The sequence below is a fragment of the Myotis nattereri genome (assembly GCF_964212035.1).
Source record: "Myotis nattereri genome assembly, chromosome: 15".
NCBI lineage: Eukaryota > Metazoa > Chordata > Mammalia > Chiroptera > Vespertilionidae > Myotis > Myotis nattereri.
In genome coordinates, this window is record NC_138090.1 from 53,257,911 (window position 1) to 53,272,490 (window position 14,580).

Here is a 14,580-nt window from a genome sequence, read left to right on the forward strand (position 1 = left end):
AGGAGGCAGCCAATCAATGATTCTCTCTCATCGATGTTTCTATCTCTCCCTCTACTTCCTCCATGAAATCAATAAAAAAAATTTAAAAAAATATATTTTAAGGTTATAACAATATACTTTCAACTCAGTGTGTCAGTTGCATAGGAAAACTTTGCTACTTGCCTCTGTACCTGTGTACCCATTTAAGTTATTGATATGACATTATCTTACCAGGTATACATTGTGTGTCTTATAGCAGAGATATAAGATTTTATTCCTTATACTTTTAATTTATTTTTAATGATATATTTTTGTTGATTTCAGAGAAGAAGGAGATGTGGAGAGATTTAGAAATATCAATGATGAGAGAGAATTATTATTTTTTAAAATATATTTTATTGATTTTTTACAGAGAAGAAGGGAGAGGGATAGAGAGCTAGAAACATCAATGAGAGAGAAACATTGATGAGCTGCCTCCTGCAAACTCCCTACTGGAGATGTGCCTGAAACCGAGGTACATGCCCTTGACCGGAATCAAACCTGGGACCCTTCAGTCTGCAGGCCAACACTCTATCCACTGAGCCAAAACGATCAGGGCAAGAGAGAATTATTGATTGGCTGGCTCCTGCATGCCCCTCACTGGGGATCGAGCCCTCAACATAGGCGTGCACCTTGACTGGAAATGGAACCATGTCAACCATCCACCACTGAGCTACAGCTGTTGGACTATCCCTTTTATTTTCTAAAGTTCCAAAAGAGAAATCAAAGTGATATTTGTTTCATTATTAAAACACCACAAAATTTAATATTTCTGTATCTTTTTTCACATACAAGGAATGTTTCTATGTTCATATGTTAGTATTGTGTAGACATTTAAAATTACCTCCAGAAGGATTTTTCTTTCTTTTTTTTTTTTTTTGATTAGTTAAATCTTAATTTTTCAGATTATTACATTTGTTCCTGTTTTTTCCCCCCATAACTCCCCTCCACCCAGTTCCCACCCCACCCTCTGCCCTCATTCCCCACCCACTGTCCTCATCCATAGGTGCACGATTTTTGTCCAGTCTCTTCCTGCACCCTCTCACCCCTTTCCCCCCCAAGAATAGTCAATCCATTCCCTTTCTATGTCCCTGATTCTATTATGATCACCAGATTATTTGTTCACTTGATTCTTAGATTCACTTGTTGATAGATGCATGTTTGTTGTTCATAATTTGTATCTTTACCTTTTTCTTCCTCTTCCTCTTCTTAAAGGATACCTTTCAGCATTTCATATAATACTGGTTTAGTGGTGATGAACTCCTTTCGCTTTTTCTTATCTGTGAAGCTCTTTATCTGACCTTCAGTTCTGAATGATAGCTTTGCTGGATAAAGTAATCTTGGTTGTAGGTTCTTGGCATTCATCACTTTGAATATTTCTTGCCTCTCCCTTCTGGCCTGCAAAGTTTCTGTTGAGAAATCAGCTGACAGTCAGTCGTATGGGTACTCCCTTGTAGGTAACTGACTGTTTTTCTCTTGCTGCTTTTAAGATTCTCTCTTTGTCTTTTGCTCTTGGCATTTTAATTATGATGTGTCTTGGTGTGGTCCTCTTTGGATTCCTTTTGTTTGGGGTTCTCTGTGCTTCCTGGACTTGTAAGTCTATTTCTTTCACCAGGTGTGGGAAGTTTTCTGTCATTATTTCTTCAAATAGGTTTTCAATATCTTGCTCTCTCTCTTCTTCTGGCACCCCTATAATTCGGATGTTGGTACGCTTGAAGCTGTCCCAGAGGCTCCTTACACTATCTTCGTATTTTCGGATTCTTTTTTCATTTTGCTTTTCCGGTTGGGTGTTTTTTGCTTCTTTGTATTTCAAATCGTTGACTTGAGAAAATTTTGGAGTTGGCAAAAGTTTTTTTTCCTCTCCATTGTTGTTGATGTGTTTTGTCAGTGTTCTTTTTGAATGGTTTTTGTTCCTTTATCAGTTCAGTGTTTTATTTTGTGCCACTTTCACCCCAATAGTTTTCTGTTTATTAACCCCCAGTAATATTAGAAGGGCTGTCTTTTCAATGAGAATTTATTTTTCACATGCCTTTAGGATAGTATTCTGTGATTCATGATATTTTCGTATTTTTTTAGCTAATTTACCTCCTCTTTTTCACTGTTCTGTCTTTATGGGGTACCCTTGAAGTTTGATTTATTAGTGTCTTAAGAATCCCACAAGGGGAGCTTTGCTCAGCCACAAGCCAGGCTGACGGCTGCCAGTACAGCGGTGGTGGTGGGAGCCTCTCCCGCCTCCTCAGCAGCACTAAGGATGTCCGACTGCAGCTTAGTCCTGTTCCCCGCTGGCAAGTGGACATCTCCTGAGGGCTCTTGGGCTGCCAGAGGGATGTCTGATTGCCAGCTTAGGCCCAATCCCCCAGGGAGCAGGCTTAAGCCAGCAGGTGGTCCTCCCCCCAAAGGGCTCCCAGACTTCAAGAGGGCACAGGCTGAGCTGAGGGACCCCCCGTGGAGTGCACAAATTTTTGTCCACCAGGCCTCTAGTGTAATTATATATGTGTTTTCTGATGGTCTTAGGCGATCCCTGTGAAAGGGTCGTTCGACCTCCAAAGGGGTCGCAATCCACAGGTTGAGAATCGCTGCCCTAACTGCTCTCCCCTGCCAGCCTGATCCTCCTAACTGCTCTCTCCTGCCTGCCTGATCACCTCTAACCGCCTGTGCCTCAGCCCTGCCATCATGGCTTTGTCCAGAAGGATGTCCGGAAGGTCGTCAGGAAGATGTTCAGTCTAATTAGCATATTACCCACTTATTAGTGTAGATGCCACCTTGTCCCAAAAATCCAGGTTGTTAGAAGGTTTTCCTGTCATGGAAGGGGAGCCTGCAGTATTATCCTGGGTTCTGACCAGGGCTTATGCACTCGTGCTTTATCTCAGCAAATGAGATTCCTAGAAGACTCTTGGATGTACCTTGAACATTTCTATCAATTTTGCCAAATCATCCTCCAAAAATGTTGTACCACTTTAAATTCCCACCAGCAACCATGCGTATGCCCTCTGTCCTACTTTGATGCCAATATCATTGATTTCCCCCTAGAAGCCTCCCTCCCCTCAGCGGGGACTGCTTGGCACTTGAGCCAAATTCACTATTCAGCCTGGGACTTGATTTCCCAAGATAGAATTATGGAAGAGGAAACGTAGTTTTCCTCTACCCTTCTGAGTTTTTTTTTTTTTAAATACATTTCTTTATTGATTTCAGAGAGCAAGAAAGAGGGAGAGATAGAAACAACAATGATGAGAGAGAATCATTGATTGGCTGCCTCCTGCACGCCCCCGACTGGGGATCGAGCCCGCAACCAGGACATGTGCCCTTGGCCGGAATCGAACCTGAGACCCTTCAGTCCTCAGGTCGACACTCTATCCACGGAGCCAAATTGACCAGGGCAAATATATTTTATTGATGTTTTACAGAGAGGAAGGGAGAGGGATAGAGAGTTAGAAACATCGATGAGAGAGAAACATCGATCAGCTGCCTTCTGCACACTCCCTTACTGGGGATGTGCCTACAACCAAGGTACATGCCCTCTACCGGAATTCCCTTTTGAGTTCTTAGCGGAGGCCCTCGTAATGAAAGACAGATTACCAAGAGAAACAGAAAAGTTCATTAACAGGTATACCTCGTGTATATGTGGGAGATCCCAGGGAAAAATGAGTAACTCCCCAAGGTAGCTTAGAATCCAGATTTAAATACCTTCTTCCTAGGGAAGGGGGACGGGATATGTAGGCCTCTTAGAGAGTACATGATTTTTAGGAAAGATGAATGGGGGAGGGGGAGATAGTTTGTAACAAAGTTTGGGTGTGATGTCAACTTCTAGTCTCCTATCCTGTGACAGGAGTCAGTCTTCACTGACTGATGGCACTTTTCCCATCGAGGGAAACTTTTGGGGGGTCCGATTTTAGACAGATCAGGAGACTTCAGTTATAGCCTCTCCTTGCATTTGCTGTTTTTTAAGCATCTGCACCTCAAGATCATAAATATAACAACATGGCATATGTTGAGGTGGTCTGTTCTCTGACCTTCAGAATAAACCCAACAAAAGCTTGTTTCCTCTCTTAGATGATTTGCCACAGTAGCGTTATTCCCTGGAGACAGTATTCTGACCAGACCTTCCTGGGAGTGGTCGTAACATACCCTGTGCTTGTAGAAAGGTGTGGGCCATATCACTAAATAAATCAGGGTCAGTTTTCCCATCTTGTGGAAAGGGAGATAAAGTTATGATAGTTTATCTCCCTTTCCACAGGTTTCCAGCAGGTTTGTGTCTCTGCTGCACCCCCAGTGGCCCCAGCGCCTCTGCGGCCATGGGGCTTGGGGCTGCTGGGTGTTGGCCCTCCTGCGGGCTGTGTCTCTGCTCCTCTGACCCCAGCGCTGAGGTGAGGCTTGGGGCTGCTGGCTGCCGGGCCCCCTTGCGGGCAGTGACTTTGCTCCTCTGACCGCAGAGCCCAGGCGGGGCTTGGGGCTGCTGGGTGCTGGCCCCCCTGTGGGCTGTGTCTCTGCTCCTCCAGCCCCAACACCTCTGCGGCCACGGGGCTTAGAGCTGCTGGGTGCCGGACCCCCTTGAAGGCTTGTGTCTCTGCTCCCCTGCCCTCGTGGCAGCAGTGGCCAAGCAAGCCCAGACGCCCTCCGCCAGCAGGTTGGGGCAGAATGCCTGTGTCGTCACTATGGCAACAACAACGCAGTGCCCTGGCCCAGCCACCGCCATCTTTGTCATGGAGTGACGGCTAATTTGTATATTACTCTTTTATTAGGTAGGATAGGAGATAATTTTTAAACTGCATATTGAAGCCCTAACTGGTTTGCCTCAGTGGATAGAGCATCAGCCTGCGGACTCAAGGGTCCCAGGTTCGATTTTGGTTAAGGGCATTTACCTAGGTTGCGGGCACATCCTATGGGGAGTGTGCAGGAGGCAGCTGATCGATGTTTCTCTCTCATCGATGTTTCTAACTCTCTATCCCTCTCCCTTCCTCTCTGTAAAAAATCAATGAAATATATTTAAAAAATAATAAACTGCATATTAAAGCAAATTTTATCATTAAAATAACTTAATGATACTGATTTTTTGAGTATGAAACTAATTTAAAAATATTTTTACTTTAAAAATAAGTCTGTGTCCACCCAAGCTCTGATATTTCTTTTATTCAGATTCGGGAAGAAAATACCATTCTGATTGCACAAAATGCAAAAATTTTAATTGTTTCAATCCCAGTATAGAATTTTAAAAACTATTAATTTAAAACAGATTAAAGTCATTAACTGCACAACACTGATTTCTGGCCAGCTTCTGGTATTTTGTTTCTCCCCTTGTTCTCCCAAGGAAAACTTCTATTGAATCTTCAGCAGAATAATCCTCAAATGTACTTCATATGCAAAATGAGAGCTTTTGTTTACATAGTTTTTAGATTTTGCTGATCTTATTTTAATTCTGGAACTCAATTTTACTCCCAAACCATAATTACCATATTACCTTTGTAATGCATAGTTGTATGCAATTCAGGAAAGCAGTAGTATACCATCAGGCTCTGTTTACCCAGAGCTTAGGAGAAACAGGATTGGTCGCACCCATTTAAAAACAAATCCCAATGCATGGTTTCAGTGTAAGTTCTGACAGTGAAATATATGGTATATGTCTCTAAGTCTCATCTTGATTTTCAAAGGTAGGCACAGGATGTTCTTCACAGCTCAGCTTTGCCCAGCTGGAGCTGAAGATTTTGTAACTTCATAGCGAGACCCATGTTGCCAGTGATTTTCAATTTGCCTTGAAAGAAGGCCCACTGAGTATTCATTTTATGTGTCATTAAAGCCATCAAGTCCAAGTCAGCTATTGTAATTGGGCAGTCAGCCTTATCTGAGCCAGGAAGCACTAATTCTTTGCCAGTCTTCATATCCAGCCAGGTGGCTTCTTTACCCCAGGGCCATCCTTCACCTTGAAGGCAAAAATGTCACAACTGTTCCTCTGCCTCTTCTAGCTCCTTCTCAGTTTCCTTAAAAACAAGATTTGCCTTTAACCCTTCAACTGCAGCTCTGGTTGGAGCAGCCTCAATTTGATGAGTTCTGGCAGCTTCGGGAAAACCCATCTTGTAGATTGCGACCACTACAGCTCCTCTGAGGCCTAAATTATGCTGCAGAGCAAACTTTGCACCAGGAACTTGCCTTTTCTCTACTGTATTTTTTCATTCGGGTATTGAGTTTTTTAATTTCCCACTTCGGAGTGTTGTTTTGTTTTGTTTTTGTTTTTAATATATTTTATTGAGTTTTTACAGAGAGGAAGGGATAGAGATAGAGAGTTAGAAACATCGATGAGAGAGAAACATCGATCAGCTGCCTCCTGCACATCTCCTACTGGGGATGTGCCTGCGACCCAGGTACATGCCCTTGACCGGAATCCAAACTGGGATCTTTCAGTCCAAAGGCCGATGCTCTATCCACTGAGCCAAACCGGTTTTGGCCGGAGTGGTTTTTTAAAATATACTTTCTCATTGTATTTTTATTTTGGTCATAACGTTTTCCTGATGTTATACAGTAGTCATTTTTTTTTCTACATTTTGTTTTTAAGATACTTATTTTCCCTTTTTTTCATTTAATTAATATATTTTCATTGATGTAGTGCCACTTTGATTACATATATTTTGTGTTTCTGATGGGACACTTTCTGTTTCTTTGCATGACTTGATATCTTTTGTTGAGATTCAGGAATTGTAAACAAGCAGGCTTTTGAATATGTTTTCTGTAGGAGGAAACAAATAATAACCGTCTGTGGAACAAATTCTCATTTCATTCAACACTTTTTCAGGATCGTTATTCTTGGTTCGGTTGTCTGTTTAATTTCCCAGTTGGAAATGTTCTCTGTTTCTTTCTCAGACCCATGGTATCTTTTCAGGCTTGATATACATCTTTAGTACCACAGTCTTTGTGGTACTTGAACACTTTCTCATTGTTTCTTTGTAGCAGCCACTACAGAGTACTCACCGTGTACTGCCATTCTGTTTGCACTCTGTGTCATGCACAACAGACACATGTTCTTCAAGATGCTTCAAAACAGGGAGATCATTGAACATGCACTTCCCTCATCTCTCTCTCCAACGAAGAAACTGGGAGGTGGGCGTGTTTTTATAATGTTGCCATTGTGTGCCAGGGGGGTTAATTAAGCAGGTATCATTGGCAAAAGTAAGCACCTCTTTGTCCCCCTTGGTATGACTTTTCCTCATTGTACCTATCTTGAGCTTTTTTTTAATCCTTCACTTGCATTTGGAGTACTCAAAACTGTCATTTGCTCAACACTTGCTAGTAAGTTGAAAGTATAGTCAGTCACCTGATTGTCAAAACTGAACATTTATTTCTTTCAGCTATGTCATCTGAAGAAGAACAGGCCTTTTTGCCAAAGCCCGAACCACAAGATGTGTGCTCTGAAATAATGCTGGTAAGATATAAAAGGTAGTGGCTTTGATAATGTACACTTGAGAGACTTGGAATTGAGAAAGTTGATGAGAAGAGAGAATCCTATATAATAAAAGCCTCATATGCTAAGTATCTGGTTGTCTAGGCGTCTGTTCAACCAATCAAAGCAAAATATGCTATTGATATGCTAAAGCTGCTCAACTGATCCCTATGACATACACTGACCACCAGGGGGCAGACACTCAACATAGGAACTGCCCCCTGGTGGTCAGAACGCTCCCACATGGGAAGCTCTGCTCAGCCAGAAGCCAGACTCATGGCTGTCGAGCACAGTGGCAGTGGCAGGAGCCTCTCCCACCTCTGCTGTGGGAGTTGGACATCCCACGAGGGCTCCGGACTGGAGAGGGCACAGGCCAGGCTGAGAGGACCCCCCTGAATGCACAAATTTTGTGCACTGGGCCTCTAGTAATAATATAATATATTATTAATAATTAATATTAATAATAATCATTATTAATAATAAAATTATTGTTACCAAAAGAGGTCAAGGGTATTATGCATTTGAGAAATCTGCCACTTTAAAGTCAGTTACATTGGCAGATCAGTGTGTTTCTGCACATGAAGGTAGAAAATGACTTTTTACTATTGTGTGTCCTTGGAAAGGAAATCTGAAAAAAAAACTAGAAAGTCTGTGTTATGAATAATCATTTAATTGTTTAAAGTGTGTGGTGGAATTAATTGTTCAGTCAATCCTTTCTAAAATTTTGAGATTTATAATGTACTTATGCAATTTAAATGTGCTCAATTTTACAATATATTTTTATTTTTTTTAAATACATTTTTTATTTCAGAGAGGAAGGGAGAATGAGAAGAACATTAATGTTGAGAATTATTGATTGGCTGCCTCCTGCACACCCCTCACTGGGGTTCAAGCCCACAACTCAGGCATGTGTCCTGACCAGGACTCAATCCCTAACCTCCTTGTTTATACATCTTCACTCAAACACTTAGCCATGCCTTCCAGGCATTTTAGCAAGCTTTTAAACAAGGATTCATTATTATTCCTCTGACAATTAAACATTTTATTTTTTGTTTATAATTTTTATAGATTGGGGATGCTTTTTTACACAACCATCTTGGTTTAATGAGTATCACAAAATGATTCTTATAAAACAAGTGTACACGTTTAATTAAATTATTACTGTCACTGAAAGCCTTTCTATCTCTCGTTCTCACCAGGGTACATATACTGAAGATAGAAGTTATCAATGGAACGCATATTGGAAAACCGTTAAGCAAGAGCCATATCATAATAATCATTGGAGAAGTGAGCTTGCAGAGGATCATTATGAAAGTGAAAAACTCTTTGACCAAATGTCCAATCACAATATACATCAAGTTATTCCTATTGTGGAGATGATACTCAAAGAAAGTAAATGTGAGGAATCTTTTCAGGAATCTTCAAGTTACACCAAACAAGAGGGTATTCATGCTGGGGAGGAGGCTTACAAAGGGAATGCCTGTGGTAGAATCGCCAGTCAAATATTCAATCCAAGTAAACTGAAAGAAATCCATAGTGGAGAAGAACCTTATGAATGTAAAGGTTCTAGTAAAACATCTAATTGGCCTTCAGGTTGTACTCTAAATCAGAAATTTCATACTGGAGAGAAGACTTACAAATGTAAAGTATGTGGCAAAGCCTTTAATCACTCCTCACACCGTAATCGTCACCAGCGTATTCATACTGGAGAGAAGCCTTATAAATGTGCAGAATGTGGCAAATCCTTTGGGTCATCCCCACAACTTACTCTGCATCAGAGAGTTCACACTGGAGAGAAGCCTTATAAATGTAGGGAATGTGGCAAAGCCTTTGGATGCTCCTCAGGCCTTATTAAGCATCAGAGAGTTCATACTGGAGAGAAGCCTCATAAATGTAGAGAATGTGGGAGAGCATTCAGTGAGACCTCAGGCCTTAAGCGACATGAGAGAGTTCATACTGGACATAAGCCTTATAAATGTAGAGAATGTGACAAAGCATTTAGCTACTCTTCATCCCTTACTTCTCATCAGAGAGTTCATACTGAAGAGTGGCCTTATAAATGTAGAGAATGTGGCAAAGTTTTAAGCAAGGCCTCAACCCTTACTGAACATCAGAGAGTTCATACTGGAGAGAAGCCTTATAAATGTAATGAATGTGGCAAAGCCTTTAGTCAGTCCTCAACCTTTAATAAACATCAGAGAGTTCATACAGGAGAGAAACCTTATAAATGTAATGAATGTGGCAAAGCCTTTTGGCATTACTCGGGCTGTATAAACCATCAGAGAATTCATACTGGAGAGAAGCCTTTTAAATGTAATGAATGCGGCAAAGACTTCAGGGAGTCGAGAAAACTTACTCGCCATAAGAAAATTCATACTCGTGCCCTAGGTGATTTGGCTCAGTGGATAGAATATCGGCCTGCAGACTGAAGGGTCCTGGGTTCAATCCCAGCCAAGGGCACACGCCCAGGTTGCGGGCATGATCCTCAGTTGGGGGTGATCAACTAGTCTCTCTCATCATTGATGTTTCTATCTATCTCTCCCTCTCCTCTCCTCTGACTCAATAAAAATTTAAAAAGTTGTAGGTTTGCCCTAACTGGTTTGGCTCAGTGGATAGAGTGTCGGCCTGCGGACTGAAAGGTCCCTGGTTCGGCTCCAGTCAGAGGCATGTACCTTGGTTGTGGGCACATCCCCAGTAGAGGGTGTGCAGGAGGCAGCTGATCAATGTTTCTCTCTCATTGATGTTTCTAACTTTCTATCCCTCTCCCTTCTTCTCTGTAAAAATATCAATAAAATACATATATATTTTTTTAAAAAAGTTGCAGGTTTGGTTCATAGTGCACAAAGACCCAGATTGGGAGTGTGATTCCTGGTCTGCTCAGGGGATATTCGGGAGGCAACCAATAAATGTCTTGCACATACAGTGGGGCCTTAACTTACGAGTTTAATTCGTTCTGTGATGGAGCTCATAACTCAAATTACTCGTATGTCAAATCACTGTGATGTTCGCTGCGCCAACTAGCAGTGGGGTAACTGAAGGTGGCTCGTAACCCGAATTTTTTTGAGCTTGCAACTCAAAGCAAAAAATCGTCCGAGAGATGGCTAGTATCTCAAAAAAACTTGTTAGTTGGGACACTCGTAAGTCAAGGCCCCACTGTAGATGTTTCTCTCTATCTGTTCCTTCCTTTATAATTTCACTCTAAAAATATGTTAAAAAAATTGTTTCAAAGAAAAATTTCCCAGCTCCCTGCAGCCCCAGAGAGTTGCCCTGCCAGCTGGATACACCTGGGTGTATGCGCCTAAGAGAAAGCAGCAGAGAAGGGCTCAGCTGCCGGGAGCCGGTCCATCCTTGCTGTTTCAAGGGACCTGGCGTATATGGCATACTGTTCTTAATATGTTTGCTCACCTTCTTGGCACTATGTGTTTTAACCAAGGTCACCTCTCCGAGAAAGGTTGTTTCCCCAGGTAGGGATTTTCCCCTGAAGTTAGGGAGGGAATAAACCCCTTAACTAAGTGCCAGGCGGGTAATTAATCACTTTAACTACGAACAATCATGCTTAAGCTACATAATCTTTACTCCCTGGAATGGAGATAAGAAACGCCCTAACCTTTGGAATAGAGATTGATAGGATTGGAATCAACTGGTATAAATACAGATGTAACAAGACAACAGAACCTAGACTCAGAACCTAGACACAGAACTTACACAGAACCTAGAGACAGAAGAACTTCGCTGGAGAGAACATGGCAAAAGATCCTGGACAGAAACTGGCCACAGAACCTAGCAAGAGAACCTGGCTGAAGAATCTATAGACAGAACCTGGCTACAGAACCTGGATAGAACATGGCAAGAGAACCTGACTAGAACCTGGTGACTGAACCTGGCTGAAGGACCTGGATAGAACATGGCAAGAGAACCTTACTAGAACCTGGTGACTGAACCTGGCTGGAGAACCTAGCGAGGGAACATGGACACAGAACCTGGCTGGAGAACCTAGCAAGAGAACATGGACACAGAACCTGGCTGGAGATCCTAACCAGAACTTCGCTGGAGATCCTGACCAGAACTTGGCTAGAGATCCTGGCTAGGCTGCTGATCAACTGAACGCTGTCTCTGTGTCATTCCTTCTTCGCCGACTCCGTCCACACCTTTGGGGACCCCTGGACCTGCTGGGGCAGGACCCCAGCACTCAGCCACCACAGAATTATGTGAAAAGATTAATTTTGGATGATATAAGCTATTAAACTTAGGGGTTTTTTATTCTACGACAAAGACTAGTTGAATGCCCTAGCTGGTTTGGCTCAATGGATAGAGCGTCTGCCTGCGGACTGAGGGGTCCCAGGTTCGATTCCAGCCAGGAGCACATGCCTGGGTTGCGGGCTCGATCCCCAGTTGGGGGTGTGCAGGAGGCAGTCAATCAATGATTCTCATCATTGATGTTTCTCCCCCTCTCTTTTCCTCTCTAAAATTAATAAAATATATATATTTTTTAAAAAAGACTAGTTGAAAGAGAAGAGACGAAGATTGAGGTGCTCAATAATAAAAACCTAATGTGTGTGACATGGCCGTGGGACTGGCTAGTGAATAGAGGCTGGAAGGAGATTTAGTGGACAGGTACGTGCGAGGGAACTAGAATTGAAGGAACTAGGATTGAAGTCTGGAAGCGTGGGAAATCATGTTTTGGTTTAGGGAAAAGTTGATCTAAATTAAAGGTCCCAGTTCCTACATAGTTGCTTCAACCTCACTGCCAACATTTGCCTTCCTATACCACATGAAGCAGAACCACCTGGCCAACCCATAGACTCATAAGAAATATTGAATTATTCCATTAAGGGAATCAGTTTTGGGGTGGTTTATATAACATAATGAACTTGAGATGCTGAGTGTTAAGGACTGAATTGTGTCTTCTCAAAATGGATACTTTGAAGCCCTAACCCCCAATATGTCTATTTGGAGATAGGGTACTTAAGGTTATATGAGGTCACAAGAGTGGGGTACTAATCTGTTAGAAGTGGGGTTCTTATAAAAGAAGGAGATAGAATAACCAGTCTACATGTGCTTAAAGTTTCATTTGGACAGTATTATCAAGAAAGGATAGCTCATCCTAACCGGTTTGGCTCCATGGATAGAGCGCCGGCTTGCGGACTGAAGGGTCCCAGGTTTGATTCCGGTGAAGGGCATGTGCCTTGGTTGCAGGCACATCCCCAGTAGGGGGTTTGCAGGAAGCAGCTGATCAATGTTTCTCTCCCATCGATGTTTCTAACTCTCTATCCCTCTCCCTTTCTGAAAAAATCAATAAAATATATTTCAAAAGAAAGGATAGCTCAATGTCTTTCTGAGCTAAGTTAGCAATATTTTGATGTGTTTAATTTTGGAATAGGTGTCACATTAAAATGCTTCATGAAATAATAAAAGGTGTGTAGTGAAAAAACAGTATTTAAGGTTAAGTGTTGAGCACAACATTTGTCTTACTAATGCAGTTTATCACAGTGTTCTTTAAAAGGTTTATTTTTAAGCAATGCTATTACCCTAAATGCTCACATGTCTTAGTCATCCAAATCTCATATCCCAGGTCATGTCCCTCTGAAAGACTGGAACGCAATGCTGTTGAGTCTTGGTCACCCTGGGGAATGAGTAAGGAAGCAAGAAAGGCTGCTGGTGTCAGTATGAAATTATCTGTCTACCCAGGGAGAATTTTGTTTCTTCATCCTCACACAGACGATTGCAATTTTTGTTTAATGAAAGTGCTTACATGGCCAAAACCGGTTTGGCTCAGTGGATAGAGCGCCGGCCTGCGGACTGAAAGGTCCCGGGTTCGATTCCGGTCAAGGGCATGTACCTGGGTTGCGGGCATATCCCCAGTAGGAGATGTGCAGGAGGCAGCTGATCGATGTTTCTCTCTCATCGATGTTTCTAACTCTCTATCTCTCTCCCTTCCTCTCTGTAAAAAATCAATAAAATATATTTAAAAAAAAAAAAAAAAAGAAAGTGCTTACATGAATTCTAATTACAGTCATGTTACTGGGTTCAAGCCCCTCTCCACCTCCCGCCCCTCGCTGAGGTCCAGTTCCTGCAGAGTTGCTTCAGCCTCACTACCAACATCTACCTGCATGACCTGGGAGAGGGTGGGGGCAAATTAGCTCCTGACATTACCCTTTGCAATTGTCAGTTTCCAACACACATGGAAATCTGAGTGTTTTCATAATAAATATTTGTAGCTGAATGTGTTGAGTCCCTGACTTCAATACCTTCACCACTGAGAATGGAGAGGGATGTGGACAAACAGACATCACTGCTGGAGAGGGTTTCATTCCATTATCAGTTTTATGGAGGAAATCCACAGGAATGTCGGGAAGTTGGAGATCACTTTTACCACATCATTGCTGGAGGTTGCATTTGCCCCTGTGGATTGTATCCTCTGCCACAGAAAAGGCTCCTGTTGGATGCAGGCGAGGCTTCATCAGGGTTTATGTGAGGGCATTCCCCTCGTTCCATTGGTGTATGGGTCTGTGTTAATCCAGGATCACACCCACTTGGTTGCTCGTTCTTTGTAAAATGTTTTCCAGTGTAAAATGAATCTTCCAGCTTTCCTACATTTGAAGTGTTTGGCTGTCCCACATCTCTTTTGCTTGGTTCCATATGAATTCTAGTGTTGTTTATTAAATTACAGCCAAAATTGCCTTGGAATTTCCGTGGGTAATCTATTGGGTAGACACTTGGACATATTAAGAAATGTCTCCATTTATTTGTATCTGTTTAGCATTGTGTCATTTTCATTGTAAAAGCTTCTACTGTATGTGTAGAATGGATTGTCTATGTGTTATGTGTGGTGTGTTTTCTGGCTTTGGGTGGCAATAGTTGATGTTTTATTGGTCTAAAGAGATGAAATACTTATATAGGTTAAACATAATCGAGTCGGACTTACTGTAAATTAGAGGTTTCTGAACAGGCCATATCTGTAAAGTAAGTAGAGATTTATAAAACTCAAAGGAATACCTATGTTCATAAAAATACTGGAAAATACTCAAACAGAAATGGTGATGGGACTCAGTGAACTGATAATAGTGATTCTATATATATGTAAAAGGCTGAGTGACCGACCAGCTGGTCGGGCACACTGACAGCTTTAAAATAAA

The 14,580-nt window shown here is 42.1% G+C and overlaps 1 pseudogene across 1 annotated transcript; it reads right to left on the reverse strand.

Annotated features, from left to right (window-relative positions):
• Nucleotides 1–5,681: 5,681 nt before the first annotated feature.
• Nucleotides 5,682–6,083, reverse strand: LOC308530450 (sterol carrier protein 2-like; annotated as a pseudogene). The gene has a single exon. The product of its transcript is annotated as a sterol carrier protein 2-like (transcript).
• Between the last annotated feature and the right edge of the window lie 8,497 nt (nucleotides 6,084–14,580).